The 19,164-nt window shown below is 49.0% G+C and overlaps 1 long non-coding RNA gene across 1 annotated transcript in view; it reads left to right on the top strand.

Annotated features, from left to right (window-relative positions):
• The first annotated feature begins 12,808 nt into the window (after positions 1 to 12,808).
• LOC149335772 (uncharacterized) overlaps positions 12,809 to 19,164 on the top strand; it is a 33,084-nt gene continuing 26,728 nt past the window's right edge. Inside the window, exons 1-2 of the long non-coding RNA XR_016284540.1 lie at positions 12,809 to 12,921; positions 13,713 to 13,825. This is a non-coding gene — a long non-coding RNA (uncharacterized LOC149335772). The remainder of the gene's footprint in view (positions 12,922 to 13,712; positions 13,826 to 19,164) is intronic.

Below are 19,164 nucleotides of genomic sequence, written 5' to 3'. Positions count from 1 at the left end.
TGCCAAAAGGCAGGAAAGTTATTGGCCTGGTTTGGGTCCCGGCTCATGAAGGGGCCGCTCACCAGTACGCTCGAGGTTTTGTCAGCCGTGCTGGTGAGGAAGACTCCGACGCGGGGACCTTGCGAATTGAGACGCTGGACAGCTGCCAGGCCATTGCGAGTTATTACAGAGATCTTAGGGGCGAGTCTGCCTCCCCCGAATACGTCGCTGAGCCGAGATCAAGCCACCACGGGGAGGCGACTGCAGACACGGTCGCTGCCAAATTCATGGATCAGTGCGAATATATTTCTGATCTAGTAAATCCTTACTGCCAGCGTTGCGGTGAACTAGCAACGCTGGATCACATAATTTGGGATTGCGCGGAGGATCTGTCTCCAGCAGGCCTGGTTATAGCTCCCTCAAAAGCATGGGAAGCGTAAAGTCCAAGGCCGTGGCAAGAGTGCAAGAGGTAGCCAGAAATATTTTTCGAGGGTGTCATTCGCCGCCGGTAGAAAAGTAAAAGAAAGCCTGCGCCCAAACAGTATCGTAGTTATCGTAGTCCATAGAGTTAAAATACTTTTAATTGGTTTCATAAAGCCGAAGGGTCCGTCGTTTCGTTCACTCTAATCTCTACATAAAATACTTGTGCACACAGGATTGCGTGAACTTGATTCGCAGAGAACATACGTAAAAAACGAAAAGTCGCGGCAGTTTCAACTATTTTCATGTGATTTACAACAACACAAGAGCTTCTGCTCAATAGCAAAGTCAGCAACTGCGAACGAATGGTATTTGTCAAAATTTAAACTTCATGCATGTAAACCTGCGCCCGGCCGCAGAGGCGCTTAAAAAAGCACTTTTTATTTTCGTAATAGTTTATGATCATTTGAGGACAACGCAAAGGATGAAAAAGTAGGCTGACGTGAAAAGGTATGTTTAATCGGGTGAACTGTGCCTACTGTTAAAAGGAGTGCCATATTTCGTGCGGTAGCGAAGAGGTGTGATTCTTCTCAGCAATAAGTTCCGCTTCCTATTCTAGAGCCACGACAACGTAGTACATACATCGATCTTTTCAGGAATAAACCGACACTCTTCTTATTTTTGCTTTTACATTTTAATATATCGATGCGGTGTGTAAAAAGTATCGGCGAAATAAAAAGGCCGAAAGGTGTGTGAGAGAGAGGAGATGCGGCACTCAGAAAATTTCGGGGGGGGGGGGGGGGGGAAGGGGTGCTCTGGCACTGACCCCGCAATGTGCAATATTCGCAACATTCGCAACATTCGCAATATCCACAATATTCGCAATGTGCTTTCCTTCACTGTTTATGCTCTAGTGATATAATGGTAACGTTCCAAGGCGCCCGTTCAAGTGAGCGCGGTTTCATCGATAACCTGCCTTATTCCGTTGCCGTCTCTCCTATCGGGGTGAATAGGTGACGTTGCACTTGCATGAAGCAGCCTGAAAAAAGTCAGTCGAGCGCGGTAGGGCGAGAGCCTAAAACTTAGGTGAAACAATGCGATCGCCGCCTAAAAAAAAAAGAAACAAAGGTTTTTGCTGTAGCCTCAGATGGAACACGTGCGAAGTAAGGCAAAAGATAAGGTCACACCCGCTTGTTCTCGGCACGGCGGGCGAGAATTCGCGAGATTAGGCCTAAGTCTACCGGGCAGTAGCGATGCGGCGGCAGCATGGCCGCGCCCTTTCAGTGGTGCTCGGGTGTAATTATCTTAATTATTGGTGACGTTGTTGGAAACTGACCTTGACTGAGTGAACTAATGAAACCCTTCCTGCCTCGCTCGTCGAACTGTGATGTCTCCTGAAGCCCTGCATTAATTGGGGCCTTGAAACTATTGTCAAGTTAGAGTCGGACCAGAATTGAAGAACCCAGCTATTACCGCGGCGCCTGACAACGTCGTGTTTGTGCCACCTGTTCGCCTGTCCTTCGCTAAACACGGCGGATAACCTCTTCAATCACGAAACAACGAACTTCAGCAAAGGTACCACTGCTGCCAGCCTGTCAACGAAGTGCGGTGTTTTCGGCGTCGCCCCTTCAAAGGGGGAACTCGGCTTGCATGGACGATGCCTTCCCAAAGCTTCATCCGCGGCAGCGAGAACGGTAAGTGCGATTACAATCGGTCCGTTCTGCTACTCGCACTGCTGGATTCGCGAGTTTTGCAATACTCGAGCTTCTGTTAGCGTAGAAAATGCGCTGAACGCACTTACGAAGATAGCGTAACAACTTTTATCCGGAGTGATTTCTGGCGCCAGTCGCAGAAGCACAGCTAGCTGTAAGCAGGGATAGGCAACATGCCATCATGTGTAGCTGAGGGGTGATCGCGTGTCTGTTGTTGGTCTAGAAGTTAGGGCACAGCTGCAAGCAACGATAGGCAGCACGCAGTGATGTGTAGCTTAGAGGTGATCGCTGATCTAGAAGTCAAAGGCACGCCCTGAGACGAGCGTCTCTTCTAGAAAGCTGGGAGGGAAGTAAGCACCGAAGTTGTCGCTCAGCGATTACTGCAGATTAAGGAATTAGAAGCACTGTTTTTCCCGGTACCGCAGGGATGGAACTTTCGTACCAGTGGGTTTAAGCATTCTCCTTTAGGAGAGAAAAGGAAATGTGGGGAGGTTAGCTGGAAGAGGACACCGGATCGATACCCTGCACTGGGGGAAATGGATGAGAGGATGTCAAGGTGCACGAGAAACGGTAAAGCGCTGTTCTCTAAAGAATGAAAGAGCCGTTCCACTTCGTAACACCTTAGAAGCCTTCATTTTTTAGGTGATAGAAAGGCACGAGATTGGCTAGCATCGGCCCGAATGCTCCGTCTTTTGCATCGATTGCACTGGCACGCATATATTGACGAGGGGGCCCGAAGTTTCGCCGAGACTTCAGCCCACTCAAGTTGCACTACTATGAACTATGTCGAGGGCATTTTGTTGGCACTGTGTGGAGGGGGGTGGGCATTTTGTTGAACTGCGTGGAGGGCATTGTGCTGCCGGCTGCCTGCCTCAGCTTGATGTGCCGCTCTGCGTTCGAACAACAGAGTACGCGGCCCTGTAATTAGCCACAATGTGTACGCAGAAGCAGAAAACCTTCGCAACGTTGTCGCAAAAAAGCCCCTGGCGTGAAATTCCTAACTATTCGGCTCCGGCATACATGATCGTATCGCACAGATCTTCATTAACTCGTCGCGTTCTTTTATTTCTGATACCTTTTGATCGGCCACAACAAGAAGTAGGACCAGATTCATGCCAAGCTGTCGCAGACACGATGCGCTGCCAAGTTCCAATGCTATCGGGATTTGTTCGCCTATCTACGTAGCGGTTTGTTGCGATTATCTTTACAGTCACCATTCAGGTTCATCACCGCCGACGCGCGGCCTTAGCAATCGTCTTTCGTCAGGACTCGCGTATGCGCGCCAGACGTGATTAGAAGGCTGGCGAAATATCGCAGTTTTGAAGCGAAAAGCTTCACTACCCGCACTACAGCCGCGCTTAGCGTGAGCCTTCGGAGCCAAGATTTGCCGCAGCTGCGCATGCGCGAAACCGAGCGACGTCACGCGCGGCGCAGGTGGCCGCAGCCGCCGCCGCGCCGACTCCGCCGCCTGACCGTTCGGCGCAGCCGCGCGCTACTGCGCATGTGCGCCGCCTCCTCACCGCCGCTACTACTGCGCGCTCGCCTCCTCGACACCGTTTGACCTTTCGCTGCAGCCGCGTGTTCACCACAGTTACTACGTATGCGCAAGGAGGGCTATATAACGCGCTTGCCTACACCGTTATCGTGGTGCTCCCAGTGCATTGTGCGCGAACTGCGACAGCCATGACGTCAAGCAAAGCATAACTGCAGCTTTTCGCTTGTATATCCAGGCTTAACCAGAGCTAAGCCACTGCCATTTTTTTTCACTTATGATTTCGCAATGTTAGAAACTGTTCGCAGAGAAGTATGTATACGGGCTTTGTCAAAAACACCATATATGTTTCACCTAAGATGTTCAGCAATTTTTTAATATGGGCTTTTTCAGTTAGAAGAGTGCTTTTTATCTGCATAGCACTGTCAGCGGTATAGCTCATCAGAGTACTGCTAAAACATGCTAACTTGTAGGCTGGTTAACTAAACTTTGCAGTTGTTGCTCAGTTTTATTTAGTGAGATGCGTGAAATCCTTCGTGAGTAATATCCATGCCAGTTTTTAGAATTTCGAAAACGCATTTACTTTCGCCCCGCCACGGTGGCTCAGTGGTTGCGGCGCTCGGCTGCTGACCCGAAAGACGCGGGTTCGATCCCGGCCGCGGAGGCCGAATTTCGATGAAGGCGAAATTCTAGAGGTCCGTGTGCTGTGCGATGTCAGTGCACGTTAAAGAACCCCAGGTGGTCGAAATTTCCGGAGCCCTTCACTAAGGCGTCCCTCATAGCCTAAGTTTCTTCGGGACGTTAAACCCCAATAAACCAAACCAAAAGCATTTACTTTCGGTGCCAACAATTTTGCCTACGTCGCGTCAAAATACACGCGCTCTCGAAAAGCTTGCAGGCGAAGCAACCCCTGCAGTGCTCGTCCAAATAGCCAAAATATGTTGGGCCATAGCGCGGAGAGCAGCTGCGTTTCAATTCTAAAAACTGATATTCATATTATTTGCACTGGGCCACATGCCTATCAGTAAATAAGGAGACTAACAGTAATAATTAAAAGTTCACTATTTTATATCAGTTACCATCCTACTAGTTAGTAGTTCTTAACTGTATTCTGATGCGCTACACTGCGGACAATGCTGTGCTGAAAAAGCGCTCGTGTAGCTCAAAAAGCCCATTTTCAAAACTCGCAGGTCTTCTTAAGTGAAAAACTCGGTATGTAGTACAGCCTGCCTAGTTCGAATCCGGGCCATGCACCGTGGCTCGCTTTGGCGGTCCAAATCTGTCGGCTGTGAGGCGAACTGTTGCTCACCTGTCCGGGACTTCCCAGAGTGCTATAGACAGCCCCAGTACATGACATATAAACAAACTTTTTTTGGCTGTTTTCCTACAGCGGTTGCATAGTCCAGCGCAACATGAAGGTTCACTGTCGCTTAGGCCGAAAGGCACCAACAACTTTTTACTGGTGTAAGGTTCGTTTACTCGCCAGCCAATAATAAAAATGGCGGTACAGTGTTGAGAAACCTAATGACTAGCTGTGCTGATGTGTGCTGTACTCAGCCTTCTTGAGGCATTGCACAGCGTTAGAGTACTTTATTTTAGGTGAATTAGGCCCGAAGGGATCGCCTGCAAATCGCCAGACTACGTATTATCGTGCTCAGCATGCAGTTCAGCGCCTGCATTCGACGTCGACCATGCAGCGGTATGCGCTACGCTGTCGCAAGGTTAGTTGGTGGAGCGTTGTCTAGGAAAAAGTAAATATAGCTGTAATTTAAACGTACACTGAATAGTAACCTGAACTCGTCTTTTTACCGCGGGAACTCAAATTCAAATTCAAATTCAAATTCAAATTCAAATTCAAATTTATTTTAGCTTCAACAATGATGTTACAGAACTCGTGATGCAACGGGGTGCTAGCAAAAAGCCTGTAACGGCTTGACAAACGTGTGACTCGATCTACACGTTCTAGGAATTCTTAGAAATTTCGAATTATAGTCCTGTGCGACCGATTTCCTCAATTTAAATCGAATTAAACTTCCGTCTCCCGCCTTTTTTTGAACTCGCCGCAGACGGTAGGAGGAGTCAACCGATATTTCAACCAGTTCCGTGGAGGCTTGCCGCTCTGCCATCGGCGGAATGATACGTACCGGTCGGCGAAAGCAAAGAGTCCGCGCGTATTTTTATTTCTGTGGGCCTAATTTGCGGCTATGTAGCCTCTGGCTGGAGTAATTTATTCACGGCAACCTAAAAAACAAAATACAAGCGAAAGCGAAGCCGCCACACGACCGCCTGAAAGGCACTTCGCGCGTTAGTTGACTCCTCCTACCGTCTGCGGCGAGTTCAAAAAAAGGTGGGAGCCGGGACGTTTAATCCGATTTAAATTACGGAAATCGGTCGCACAGGACAATAATTCGAAGTTTCCATGAATGCTCGGAACGTGTAGATCGAGTTCCCGCGCTAAAAAGACTAGCTTCGATTACTCTTCGGTGCATCTTTAACACACACCACACAGAAAGACTGACGGGACGGGACGGGCTCCGAACGACAGCGCCCGTCCTGTCCGCCTTTCTGTGTGCTGTGCGTTAAATTAGCCCTGTTTTTACCTTTTGTTAGATAGACACCGCTTGAATGTGTCGTGATGGACACTGCAGAAGACCATGCACTTTCTAGTACCAGCTGCGTGTATAACTTTCCGACACCGCCGGGCGACCTCTGCTTTGTGATTGGAGCTCCGCCTATAACTTGAGTATTTCAAGACATAGTGAGCGCCATGGTGTCCGTTCATGGCGTCTGTGGCAACAGTGTTCAGAGTTTCGCTTGAACAGCGTGGGATCCCCACGACTGTATGGTACACGAGTCACTGTCGCTGCTATGTCGACTTTCTTTCGATGATCCCAGGCAAAAGTTAATTCACCCAAGAAATGGTTTGCTTTGGAAGTCACATTTACAGACCTGCCTGCATTTTGTAACCGTTACGTAACTCTATGCTGAGCCACGTTGCAAACTTTACTACGTTTTCTGGCGTGCAGGGGCTTGTCAGTTCTGGTGAATGACCGTGACGTTTTCTCTTTACCACAAAGTCAGTTTTTTTTTAGTGCTTCGGCAGTAGACGGATCAGTACCGAGGCACTTGATCGTAATTACCTATGGCGTCCTAAAAATCACCCTCAGTTCCCTCTGCCTGCCAGGTAGCACCGAAGCATTAGACCAATGTGACATTTTTCTTTTGGTCAAACGTTAATTAAGTTTTCTTAATGACCTTTTTTAATAATTTCTTTACGTTACAGATGAACATCCTAGTAAACTTTTTCTAACATTAATTAAACATTATAACAACGTAAATGTAATATTGTCGAAAATAATGAAGCAACCCTGCACTAGTATGCAGGCCCACCATTGTGACAATTTAATCAACGCTTTGCAAAGACCAGCAACGAAGGCGACACTTCGTCTCCACAGTAGAGCACAACATGCGACTAGAATGTACTTACCTCCGAAAGCATGCAGTGGAGTCAAGCTTACACGCCCATTACTGAGAGGTGTCCCATGAGTGGTAGCAGCGAAAGGATAATAAGCAGTTTAACAAAATAATCTGCTTGAGCATGTTACCTATGGCGGGCACAATCTAAGAGATTTAGTTGCGCGAAGCACTGCTAGTTGAAAAACATGTTTACTGTAAAATTAGTGGAGAGTGTTCTGGGACTCGGTGCTAGAAATATATCTGCAGTGTTTTATAGTTATGATTAAAATATAATAATGTTTAATAAACAATAAGGAGACATTGCTGACTTGGAACGTTAAATATATGTTTATGCTGCAGCGTTTACCATCATTTGTTCATTTTTAACATTATAACAAGAGTTGAAAGCCAGGATTGGAATAATATTTATGTTCAGTGTTAAACTAATTTTTATGTGTAACATATAAACTTAAATATTAATTTCTAACAGTTAATGCAACGTTTCAATGTAACAATGTTACTGAACTTGCATAAATTTTTCATAAGATTGTTCTAATTTTCCGTGCTACCTGGGCGTGGCCAGCATATCGCCTTTGACACGTGTGGGGATGTGGGAGGGACAGCTTTATTTTAACAAAAAGGATCCTTTGTTCTTGACCAAGAGTCCAGGCGTCTGTGCTTCACTGAGAACTCTGTACACTTGCCATGATTGGCTAGCTGGTTGAGCAACTAGCAGAATGTCATTCCATGAGGAGGCGGACCGGTTGGGTATGGGGGACCTGCCATCGGTTGGGGGCATTCCCACACCGTGTACTGTGCGATTTCAGTGCACGTTAAAGAAGCCCAGGTGATCGAAATTTCCGGAGCCCTCCACTACGGCGTCTCTCATAGCCTTAGTCGCTTTGGGACGTTGAACCCCATAAACCAACCAACCAACGAACGGGACAAGCGCTCCCGTTCTTGTCCCGTTCGTCTTCTGTCCCTTGTCTGTTTTTGTCGCGCTACAAGCATCCACTCAAGCAAAATGAACCAACTCGCCCAGCAAAAAGTGTTATTGAACTTTATTGCCATAGAGTGGCGGGATTTAGGGCAGGTGGGCTTGGTGTGGCCCCCAGGTGGGGGCGACTTCCTGGGCCCACGAAATGAGTGCCAGTTGGATGCTCTTGTCTGGCCTTCTGAGGAGTTGGTTCCATCCTTCCTCGGAGGGAGCTGGCAGTAATGTTCTAGGGGGCGGATTTCGAGCGCAACCCCAGAGGATGTGCGCCTGGGTGGCGATTTCTCCCTGGTAACAATTTTGGCAGACGGGGTCGTATTCCCCGTCTGTGATGAGTGAAAGCCTAGAATGGCTAAGGATGGAGTGTGTCTGCAACCTGCGGAGCAAGGTGGCTTGCGCTCGATTCAAGTCGGGGTGTGGAGGCGGGAACTGGCGTCTCATCTCTCTGTGGAGGTTGGTAATTTCGGCAAAGGTCTGGGGAGCCTCGGCAAGAGCGTCTGGGTCCGTGGGGCCGGCCGCCCGGTTGGTTAGTCCTCGGGCTAGTCGGTCGACCCCTTCGTTTCCAGAGTTTCCCGCGTGGGCGGGTGCCCAGACCAGGTTGGTCTTATGGTCGGGAGTGCAGCCGCGAAGGATGCGTGCAGCGGGGTGGCAGATAACACCTGCCGAGTAATTTTGTATTGCTCTTTTGGAGTCGCTGAGGACTGTGCGGGTACGTGGGTCAGCGATGGCCAGCGCGATGGCGGTTTCTTCTGCCGCTGTCGGAGAGTGAGCTACTACTGTGGCGGCGGTGACGAGAGTAGATTGTGGCGTGGTTGCACAAGCCACGTATGTGTTTGCACTTTGCCGTGCAGCATCTACGTATATTGCGTGTTCGTCGGCAAGGTATGTGGCATCTAGTGCTTGGGCTTTCAGCTGACGGCGCGTATCATGGCGGCCAGGTAGCATGTTTTTGGGGATTGGTTTTATAACTAGGCGGCTATAGAACCCTATCGGAATGGGCGTCGTGGGGTGGACGTCGCCTATGGGGTTGATGTTGAGACGGTCAAGTATGAGCCGCCCGTGTTTAGTGCGGGAGAGGCGGTGGATTTGGGCGGTCTTGTGTGCCTCTATGAGTTCTGTGAGCGTGTTGTAGATGCCGAGTTGGAGGAGGTGCTGTGTGCTGGCGTACTGAGGTAGCCCCAGTGCCGCTTTGTACGCTGAACGTATAATGCTGTTCACAGCTTCCTCGTCCTTCCGGCGGAGGTGATAGTAGGGGTAGGAGTAGACTATCCTGCTAATGAGGAAAGCTTGCGTGAGCCGACAGAGGTCATCCTCCTTCATACCTCTGCGGCGGGTGCTGATGCGGCGGATAAGTACAGCGTTATGAACGCCGCTGTGAGGTTCTTAGCTTTGTTATTCCATTGCCCAAAGTTTGTTTTCATGCAAAGAAGACGTAAACACACTGAGAAAGTTAGGTCCTTGCGAAAATTCTCCACGTATACATAACGAAGTCCGTACTAACGAGGTACGACTATATATAATTCCGAACCACGATGAGGGTGAAACGCCGTGCCATGTTTGATGAATACATAGTAAAGCGTTGTGCTAAAATAGGCTAGTGGGAAAACAACTCAAATGAATAAAGAAGGAATGAAGGGACGGTCTAGCCAATACCATGCGACTGACATACACGTCGAATGCATAAGCTTTGACTGATTCGGTTGCTTCGTAAGCAGCGTCACTTTTTCCCGGACCATTTGCGTTGGGAACTATTATTTAGACGCTGAACAAATATATTCCAGATGCTACATCACGAATAGTTCACCTACCACGTGTTTTTTTCGCCACATTTTGCATTGGGCTGATCATGGTGAAAAATTCGTGGTCGGTGTCGCACAAATCTATTCACTCAATTTATTCTTTTCATTCACAGTTAGTGAATTGAATCGATTACAAAGAGGCGTTATGGAGTGCATAGGCGCGCAGTTGTCCTCTCCTTTTTAATTTCTCCGGCACCAGTCCTGTTTTTAGTTTGCGATTCTCGTGGGCATGGCTTCGTCATCATTCTTTTCTTTCCCTTTCCTTCTATCATAGGACATAAGTTAGGTTGGCGAGCTGTTTTCGTAAGGATCGGCAGCACACTACACTTTTCTTCAGGCGTTTTGCAGGGGCTTCAGATGCCTTGCAGAGAAGCGAGAGGTTTCGCTCAGGTGGACTTTGACGGGCGAGCCGATGTAAAAAACGCGCATTCCAACCTATGCGCCGTTGTGGCCTACCTGTTTTCACGAGTGTAATTTAAAGAAAGTGGACATTTGTGATAAATAATAAAAAATGACAGCCAAATATACAACGAAGCCGCTTACAAATACATATAAATGAATACAACTTGGTTCTGTCGTGCCTTAATGAGCGTTATTCCTGTCGCGTGTGTCCTGCAAAATTTGTATGTTTGCTCATGATTGTGTTTTTTATCAAACCGGTAATATAACACGTATCATCAAATATCCCTCAAAAGCGACCTTAAAAAGCGGTATTAGTTGCTGTCGACATAGAAGCCATACATAAACGCTCCGAGCTCTCATGCCAGAATACCGGCTTTTCTTCTTGCGTATACTTTGTATAGTGTATGCAATGTCGGGTGCAAAAAGTGGTACGCAACATTAGAGGTTGTATGGCTTGCTGCTTTTGCGGCCATTTTCGGCATTTAGGCCAAGCTGGAGCGCCACTCATCGAAACGAGCAAAATGACTTGCCTCTGGATCAAAACGGTCTCCTTCGATCACAGTACACCACATATCTAAGGTGCCGTAACTAGTTGTTACCAAGCTTCTCACATGATTCTCGGTCGATAGATTTTTATTTGCCTACTCAAATTTGTTCTATTTATTTTTGATTTTTTTGAAGCCGGTATCCGACCTTGAGGTCGCTAATGGAAACCTCAACCTCAGATGCTTAGAAACACTTCTAGAAAAGCTACCAGAGCCATATCTGTTAGTCGGAGAACTCCTCTTTCTGGGGAAGTGGAGAAACTAATCCCAGAGGTCGCATTTTAGAAGATTTTATTCTGTGCAGTAATGTGTGCCTACTGAATTCAGGAAAGCCCATGTACTGCTCCCTAAAAACTGCAAAAGTTAGCAGTTTAGATTTATCGTTTAGTTCACCATCACCTTTTAATGATGTTAAATGAGATCTTCTGGACAACCCACGCGGAATGGATCATTTTCCACCCATTATTATACCTGAAGAGATAACTGTACAGCAGCTGTATCCCACCAGTAGTCACATACGAGGCAGAAACGAGGAGGCTAACGAAAAGGGTTCTGCTTATGTTAAGGACGACACAGCGAGCACTCAGGACCAATGCCACTCCGCTAGCCCCGATTACACTGTGGAGGTCGACAGGACCAACACACCGAGGTATAGCCCGCAGGCAAATCGTTTATTTGGGGTGATTCCAAAATACGATAACCGCCCTCGGTAGCGCAGGCAGCAGGAAACGGGCACGGGGAAAGCTCGATGTCACCTGGAAAAGCCGCGTTTGTCTCATGGCTCCGTCCATCCCGTCCATCCCGTCACGCGTTGTCTCATGGCTCCTTCAACTCTCTCCCCGTGGTGGGCTGCCCGTGCGGCCACCGAATACACGAGGGGGAAAGGAGGGTCGCCCACGTGACGATGTGGATGCTGCTTCCCAGCTTTCTTCTCTGCGAACCCCGAGAGAGCCGGGAGGGTAAGGGTCGCTGTAGGCCACTTGAGAGAGTTCGGCAGGATATGCGCCGCCTAGGGCGGTCGAAGGGTAGACTGGATGCTCGCAACTGTTATCCCCAACCGTTCCCAATCTAGGTCTCCGAATACCTCCAGCAACTAGGCGGTGAATAGCATTGGAAATATAGTGCCTCCCTGTCTGACATTCTTCCGTACTGCAATTTTATTGCGGTGGTTATGGAGGACACCTGCGATCCTCTAGTCAAGTGCACCCTCGGAGGGCGAAGCCCTCCTCTAAAATAAGCAAATCACGGAACATGTGCTACTCTCGCTTGCACACACTTCCTTCTCTCGACCTCATCCCCTCCGTTACTCGCATCCCCATCCCCCGAAAAATTAATTTGGGCCCACTGCTCTCTGGAGTCCCGTTGTAGTTTTTTCGGGCGCGTTCCGACTTGTCCTATAGAAACTGCCCCCTTCCATACGCCTACCTAGGACAATGCCACTTCCATTGTCTTATTGCCCTCCCAATACCTATACTTCTCTCAAAATCCACCTAGCGTGCCTGGCTGGGATCGGCACAGCTGGCCGACTAAGTAGCCCTGGGCGCTCTCCCAATGTCGTGCTGCTCTACCCTCCACCATGCTTTTCCATCCGCCATCATGATTTTCATTACAATAATTCAGCAATATGATGGCTTCCAATATTCCCTTCATAATCTGTTCTAGTGTGAAGACAGTGGCATACTTCGGCATTGAACCCCAGTCCTCCGGCTCAGTAGCCGAACACCCTTACCACAGGGCTAAGGCAAAATGCAACAGCAGCCATGGGCTGTGCACTGTCCGGGCGCTTTAAAACGTCGGGTGGTCCAGATTATTGTAAAGATCTTCACTGCGGTGTCTTTCATAGCTCATGAGCAGTTTGGGGACGTTAAACTGAGCACATCATGTAGCACTGTCACCTTATAAAAGCTGAAGCTGATCCAGGGGTTGCCTGGATCTTTTCTTATCTTGCCCTTAATTCCCTTACTCCCCCCCCCCCCCCCCCCCCCCTGGTAACAAATTTGTGCAGGTCCGTGCTGTACCCGAGCGCGGGGCTGGATGACCGGAGGAACAGGAGAAGTTGTCCACGTTGCTGCGCCTGAAGCCTTGGGCGGCAGAGCTCACCGTCTCCGAGAACCTGCACACGGTGAGCACATCGCGCAATTCAGCCAAAGCTAAAATGCTGCGGAACCATCTAAATGCATAGTCCGCAGGAGCAGGACTAAGGAAAGCGAACTTTTTTTGGATGTCTAGAGTATATGAACTCCCCTTACTTTCACAGTTGTATTGTGGCCATGATGTTCATGAATTATAAAAGATCAGTTGCGTTTGGTATATTTGAAGGACTGGTCATGCTTGCAGTCTTGCTTTACATGTTGTTTGGCACCTGTGCACTGCTGCAAGCGCGCTATAGTAGAAGATATACGCGCAGTGCAAAAGCAAGGAGGTGACACATCAGGGAAAAAAAAAAGGCGAGGATCCGTGTGCGAAACTACATATACATGAACTACGCGGACGACTGGGTGCTGTGTGAGTATTTGGAACCCCGGGGCCTGCTGAACTAGTTGCAAGTGAAATTAGTGATGACACATTGGAATGATGCGTGAGTCACGGATACGCTGCGAAAATGCTGAGAATGATTGAGTAATTGGGTGCGATGTCAGGCGTCACTGCAATTCAGCAGTGATGCCGTATGGCTGCTATTTAGTAATTACTTCCTTATTATAAATTTACTTCAGCGTGGGGGATTTCCCTAAACATCGCACTACTCCTGTCTTCTAAGGTCCCTATAGTGGCATGTATAAAAAGAGAAAAAAATTCCAAAAACAGAAAAGAACAAAGAAAATACCTGAAGAGAACCGTAACAGGCACCGGGCTTACCGTGACGAAAGTTGACAATGGGCTACAGTTTCAAACCCCCATAACGAATTTGCGCAGGTCACGACTGTAGGCAGACACGTGGTTGGATGACTGGAGGTGCAGGACACGCTTTCTACGTACACGAGAATCTTTGGACGGCAGAGCTCACCGTCTCCGAGGACCGGCACACGGTGAGCACGTCACTTATTGCATTCCGTGCGACAATGCCGCAGCGTCAACGAGATGGTCCGTAGAAGCAGCAGGATTGTGGAAATTGCAAACTTGACTTGTCTGCACAAAGTACCTGCGCTCCCCACACTCCCACAGTTGTGTTGTAGCCAGGGTGTTTATAATATATCTCAAGGCAATGATGTTCGGTATAAGAACGGACCAATCATGCTCGTCAGTGGGAATTTCGAACTGCATTTTCTATGACTGCTCAACTGTGAGCATTATGGAGTAGTAGTATAAACTTCATTCCGCAAAATGGGACGGGGTTTAGGGGTTGGGGTCTTGAGCAGCAGGTGGTGTTCCTATAGGTACAGGGTCCCATTGGTTCTTGCTGCCTCCTCGGCCCGCTCAACCAGCGCAAGCTGATCTTGCGGGTCGGAGCTGGACAGAAGCTCCTCCCGCTGCTCGACTGACGGGTTTGTAATTTTGGGCTCTATCGGGCTCGCCCGACAGCCCAATGTGGAGTGGTAGAGGGTGGCTATCTCTCCGCACCACACGCATTCTGGAGTGTATTGCGAAACACAAGGCGCCATGATGTGAGGAGAAAGAGGCCTAGCTTCTCTTTCGAGGGTGACAGCGCCCGAGCAGTTACTTTTGTGAGACAGGATGAACATCATAATCAGAGAGGGGGGGGGGGGGGGAAAGGAACGCGGATTTCGCGCGGACTGTTGATGACGCGCAGAGACATTGCAGAATCGTTTGGAGATAGCGACGGTCCCACGGAAACGTTTTCCCTTACAATCAGGCTCATCCTTCCATTGATTCCGCGGAACAAGAATTCCTTGCTGCTGGAGGCTAAAAAAAATAATGTGGCTTGTAGCCGCTTATGAAGTGAATGAACGTAATGGCCTCATTATACGCGGAAAGCTTACAAGAAGGTTAGGCCCTAGCGTCCAATGGTGGCCATCAGGGTGGTTCCTGGTATCGTGTTCTCCCCGCCTTTTCGGTCGGGTTTTGCACGTTGTTCGGCGGCTGCCGGCATGGTTCACTGCAACAAATTATTCGCTTTGTCGCTTTGGGGACCATAGACGAAGACACGTACAAACTGCGAAAACGAAGTGCCCACAGTAATTTTTAACTGGCTAGCGAAGCAGCACTTACCACCATTTCGTTCTGCACTGTTTAGTTCACACGATTCTACTGCAAAATTACAAGACATCAACATGACGAAAGCCGGCGCTGTGGCCGCTGGGCCCAAAAGACGCTGGTTCGATCCCGCGGCGATCACGTTTCCACGGAGGCGACATGCTAGAGGCCCATGTGCTGTGCGATGTCAGTGCACGTTAAAGAACCTCAGGCGATTAAAACCTTCGGAGACATTAACTAAGGCATAGCCCATATCGTGAACATGAAGACAGGAGGGACTCCGACTTATAACTTTGTTTAATGAAGGTACAGTCGGGGACAAAAGTCTCCGGACCACGTGTTCCTCTAACGAAGCCGATAGCTTTGCTAATAGTCGGCGGCTGGGGACCACCCTTGTGGAGGCAAAAGTTAAATTTTTGTTCTTTCATCTCCACAAGTGCGGTCTCCAGCTGCTGTCTGATAGTAGAGCTATAAGCTTTGTTTGAGGAACACGTGGTCCGGAGACTTTTGTCCCCGACTGTACCTTTATATTTCTATATCGATCGGCACACTGCTGTAGGTACCGAGGAAGCCCACAGCAAGGACACGTGGACAAGACATCCGAAAGATACCACGCACGCTTTTTTTTTTTACTGGACGTTTTGTTTCATAAACGTTCATGAAACAAAACGTCCGGTATAAAAAAAAAAAGTGTGTGGTTGCTGCGGGCTTCTGCGCTACCTGCAGCAGCGTGCACCCTCCTCTTGCGCTTCGCTTTTTTTTTACCCAAACAACTTATATGGTTCCAAAATTTCCTTGGCCCACCTTTAGCTGCGCGATCAGGGGATTACTTTATTTTACTCTGGACGAGGACCTATACAAGCAGTTTCGATCATCGATAAGATTCCCATTTTCGGTCTATTCCTTCCTCTCTGTTTCCCTGAAGCCACCCGTAGTTGTTCAATGACCTCCTTAAATTCCTTACTGCGTCAGTCTCGTGGTTTCCTTTTCGTTCCCAGCGGTTTGTAACTTTGCTTGTTCCATTTCCATACTGCTGAGTAGTTCTAATTACAATCCCACTTTTCCATGGGGCGTTAATCTTATGCTTTCTCAACGCCTGCTGCTATTAGCGCTATTTGTTGGACGTTGAATTTTGCTTTCGTTTTTTTTGTGTTTTATACATTTCTCTTTTGATCAGGGCACGCATATGCAGAATAATACATCTATGATCACATCCTAGGCTATACTCTCCCTCCCCGTCTATTTACATTTTGGAAAGCTTGCTGTACAGGGTGTTTCACGTAACTTGAACCAGTGATTAAAAAAAGTGGTGAATCGGATTTGGGTGCAACCAAAGACATATTGTTTCCCGTCGTGGGGCGCTCCTCAGTGTATCTTTAAAATTCTGTTTAATTAGTTAAGCATCAAATTAAGCAAGTTTCCTAATACTCACTTTAGAGGCACGTGCGTTCTGTTAAGTGTGTAGAGGGGGTTTAGAACGAATCGATTCAGTTTTTTGTAGCAACGTACTTCCTCCTGATCATCATCAGCCTGACTACGCCAACTGCTGGGCAAAGACCTCTCCCGTGTCTCTCTATCTAATAACCCTTTCTTTTTGCCAGCTGCGGCACCCGTATCCCCGCAATCTTCTTAATCTCATCCTCTCACCCAACTTTATGCCCCCCCCCCCCTCCCCCCCTACTACGTTTGCCTTCTCTTGGAATCCGCTCCGTTACCCTGAAAGATCAGTGGTTATCTTGCCTTCTCATTACATTCCCTGAAAATGAAAATTGGTTTTGAGAAAAGGAAATGACGCAGTAATTGTCGCACATATCTCGGTGGACACCCTAACCGCGCCGTAGGGAAAGGGATAAAGGAGGGAGTGAAAAAAGAAAGGGGGTGGTGGTGGTGAAAAGCATTTATTCGGCTATATTGTAAGCAATTTATTCGCCTTCGTCGTCGTCGCCTCTCTGGCTGCGACTTCGTTCTCTTTCACCTGATGATTCCCATCGTCATCGCTTGAGGCTGTTCGCTTGGAAGACGTCTCTGGCGAAAGGGCTAGAATAAACGTCTTACGTGAAGTCTTCCCTTACAATATTTACAGAGAGCTGCATGCCCCTGAGAGGCCCCTAGTGGGTCTCGCCCCTTGCAATACTTGGCGGACTCCCTCATTCCGGGATCTCGTTGGTCATGACCACTGCGCACGTCCTCCGAACCAGGCCCTGTTGGGTGGATAATTCCTGGCAGCCGGGCAGGGCCGCCCCCCAGTCATCGCGGGTAGGGGAAGGGGTAATGGGGGGGAGAGAAGGATTTTTCATGCATGCCCAAACCATGTGGAAGGTGTCGGCCACCTCCTCACAAAATGAGCAGCGGCCTTCCAAAAAGGATTAAAGTGCTTGAGAACCGCCGGACACAGCAGGATGTTTTTAATGTTTGTAAAGAGCCTGAGGAGAGTTCGTTCGCCAGCTTTACCCAGTCCCTTCATAGGAACCGGGTAGCGCCGGCGTGCGGCACGTTAGTGCTCAGCAAAGTCTTGAGAAGAAATAAGAGGGCTGTGATCTGGGTTAAGGTCCTCCGAAGGAATGCCTGGTGCCCGGTGAGTGAGTGCGCGGGCTACCTCATGGGCGGCTTCGTTACATGGCATGCCTTGGTGGCCGGGGACCCATATGATTGAGCGATGAGTTGGATCGCCGTCGCGAGTACTATGGTGAAGAATTTGGTAGAAGAAAGGAAGAGGGGCCGTCGTGGCGGTGGCGAAAAACATTTATCAACAATTAAACAATTTCAGAGATGTGATTGGGGTAGGGCCCTATTGGCACCTTCCCCTCACAATACTAGGTGAAGCCCCTATTCCGTAATCGCATTGGCAAGCAACGCCATCCTCGTCCGTTCAACCGAGACCTTTTTTGGGTCTTGAGGTCTTGACAGCCGAACAGGACCGCCTCCCAGTCCTCTCTGGTGGGGTTGAGGCGGGGGGGGGGGGGGGGGGAATAGATGGGCACTCCCAAACCATGCGGGAGGTGTCAACCACCTCCCCACAGAGCTGGCACGCGCCGTCAAAGGATGTGTTGAAATACTTAAGCCCCGCCGGGCACAGTACAGTGTTAGAGTTTTGATGAGGAGGCGCTCGTCAGCGCGTCCAGTCTCTTATAAGGGGTCGGGTAGTGCCGGTGCTCCTCCTTGTAGTAATCGGTGATTTGTTTGAATGTAAGGGCCAGATTGTCTGATTCGGAGTAGGCTTCCAAGGACAGGGAGATAGCCCGGGGAGAGAGTGCGCGAGCGGCCTGATCGGCCTGTTCGTTTCCGTGGAGTCCCTGGTGACCGTATGCCCAAATCAGGTTGCGTGAAGCTGGATCTTCGCATCGGCAGCTAAATTGCAGTATGCGCCAGGCAAGGGAGGGCCACTGAGCCACTGCGGCTCCGCTTAGGCCCCATTTATTGCTCTTGATTTCATCTACGATGTCCTTTGCCAGTTGCGGCCACCGTATCCCCGCAAGCTTCTTAATCTCATCCGCCCACCTAACTTTCTGCCGCCCCCTGCTACGTTTGCCTTCTCTTGGAATCCACTCCGTTACCCTTAAAGGGCAGCCCGCAAGGGCACCTTGTGTAACGAGGTGTTGGTGCTTGGCGCCACCACGGACCCTTAGTCCCCATACCGAAGCTGTCATCCGTACCGTGGCGATAGGTTGAAAGGTGGAGGGAAGAAACCTTGAACGGTGGCGGTCGAGGAAGTGGTCAATCCTCGGCCGATGGGCTCCTCGTCTGTCTACCAGGCGGGGAGTCCCGGGACCTTCCTTTGTGTATAAGGGTGAATCAGAGGCGACAAAGTATCAGGAACCCTTAGTTTATACATGCCGTATGGAAAAATCTGCAAAAAAATCTGATCGACCCCCGAAAAGGGGTCGCACCGATGTGAAGAAACTGAGTCCACAGAAGCCAGAAACGTTTGCGAAGTTTTTTATGCTGCACTCAAACACTAATGTACCGGTAGCCAACCTATCTGCATTTGTCATCGCCAACACCCTAAAAAGTTGTGTAGGCAAAGACTACAAAGCAAAAAGCAACGAACCGGAGACCTCCTTGTAGAAATAAACACAAAAGAACAGAGCACCAAACTGATGTCATTACAGAATCTTGGAGAAATGAGCATACAGGTAACCCCGTACCGCACCCTGAACCACTCAAAGGGCGTCATATCTGAATATGAACTCCTACAGAGTACCGATGCGGAAAT

This window comes from Amblyomma mixtum, chromosome 7 (assembly GCF_055824585.1).
Source record: "Amblyomma mixtum isolate Tamu chromosome 7, ASM5582458v1, whole genome shotgun sequence".
NCBI lineage: Eukaryota > Metazoa > Arthropoda > Arachnida > Ixodida > Ixodidae > Amblyomma > Amblyomma mixtum.
Note: the sequence above shows the minus strand (reverse complement) of the source record. Positions and strands in the feature narration are given on the sequence as shown.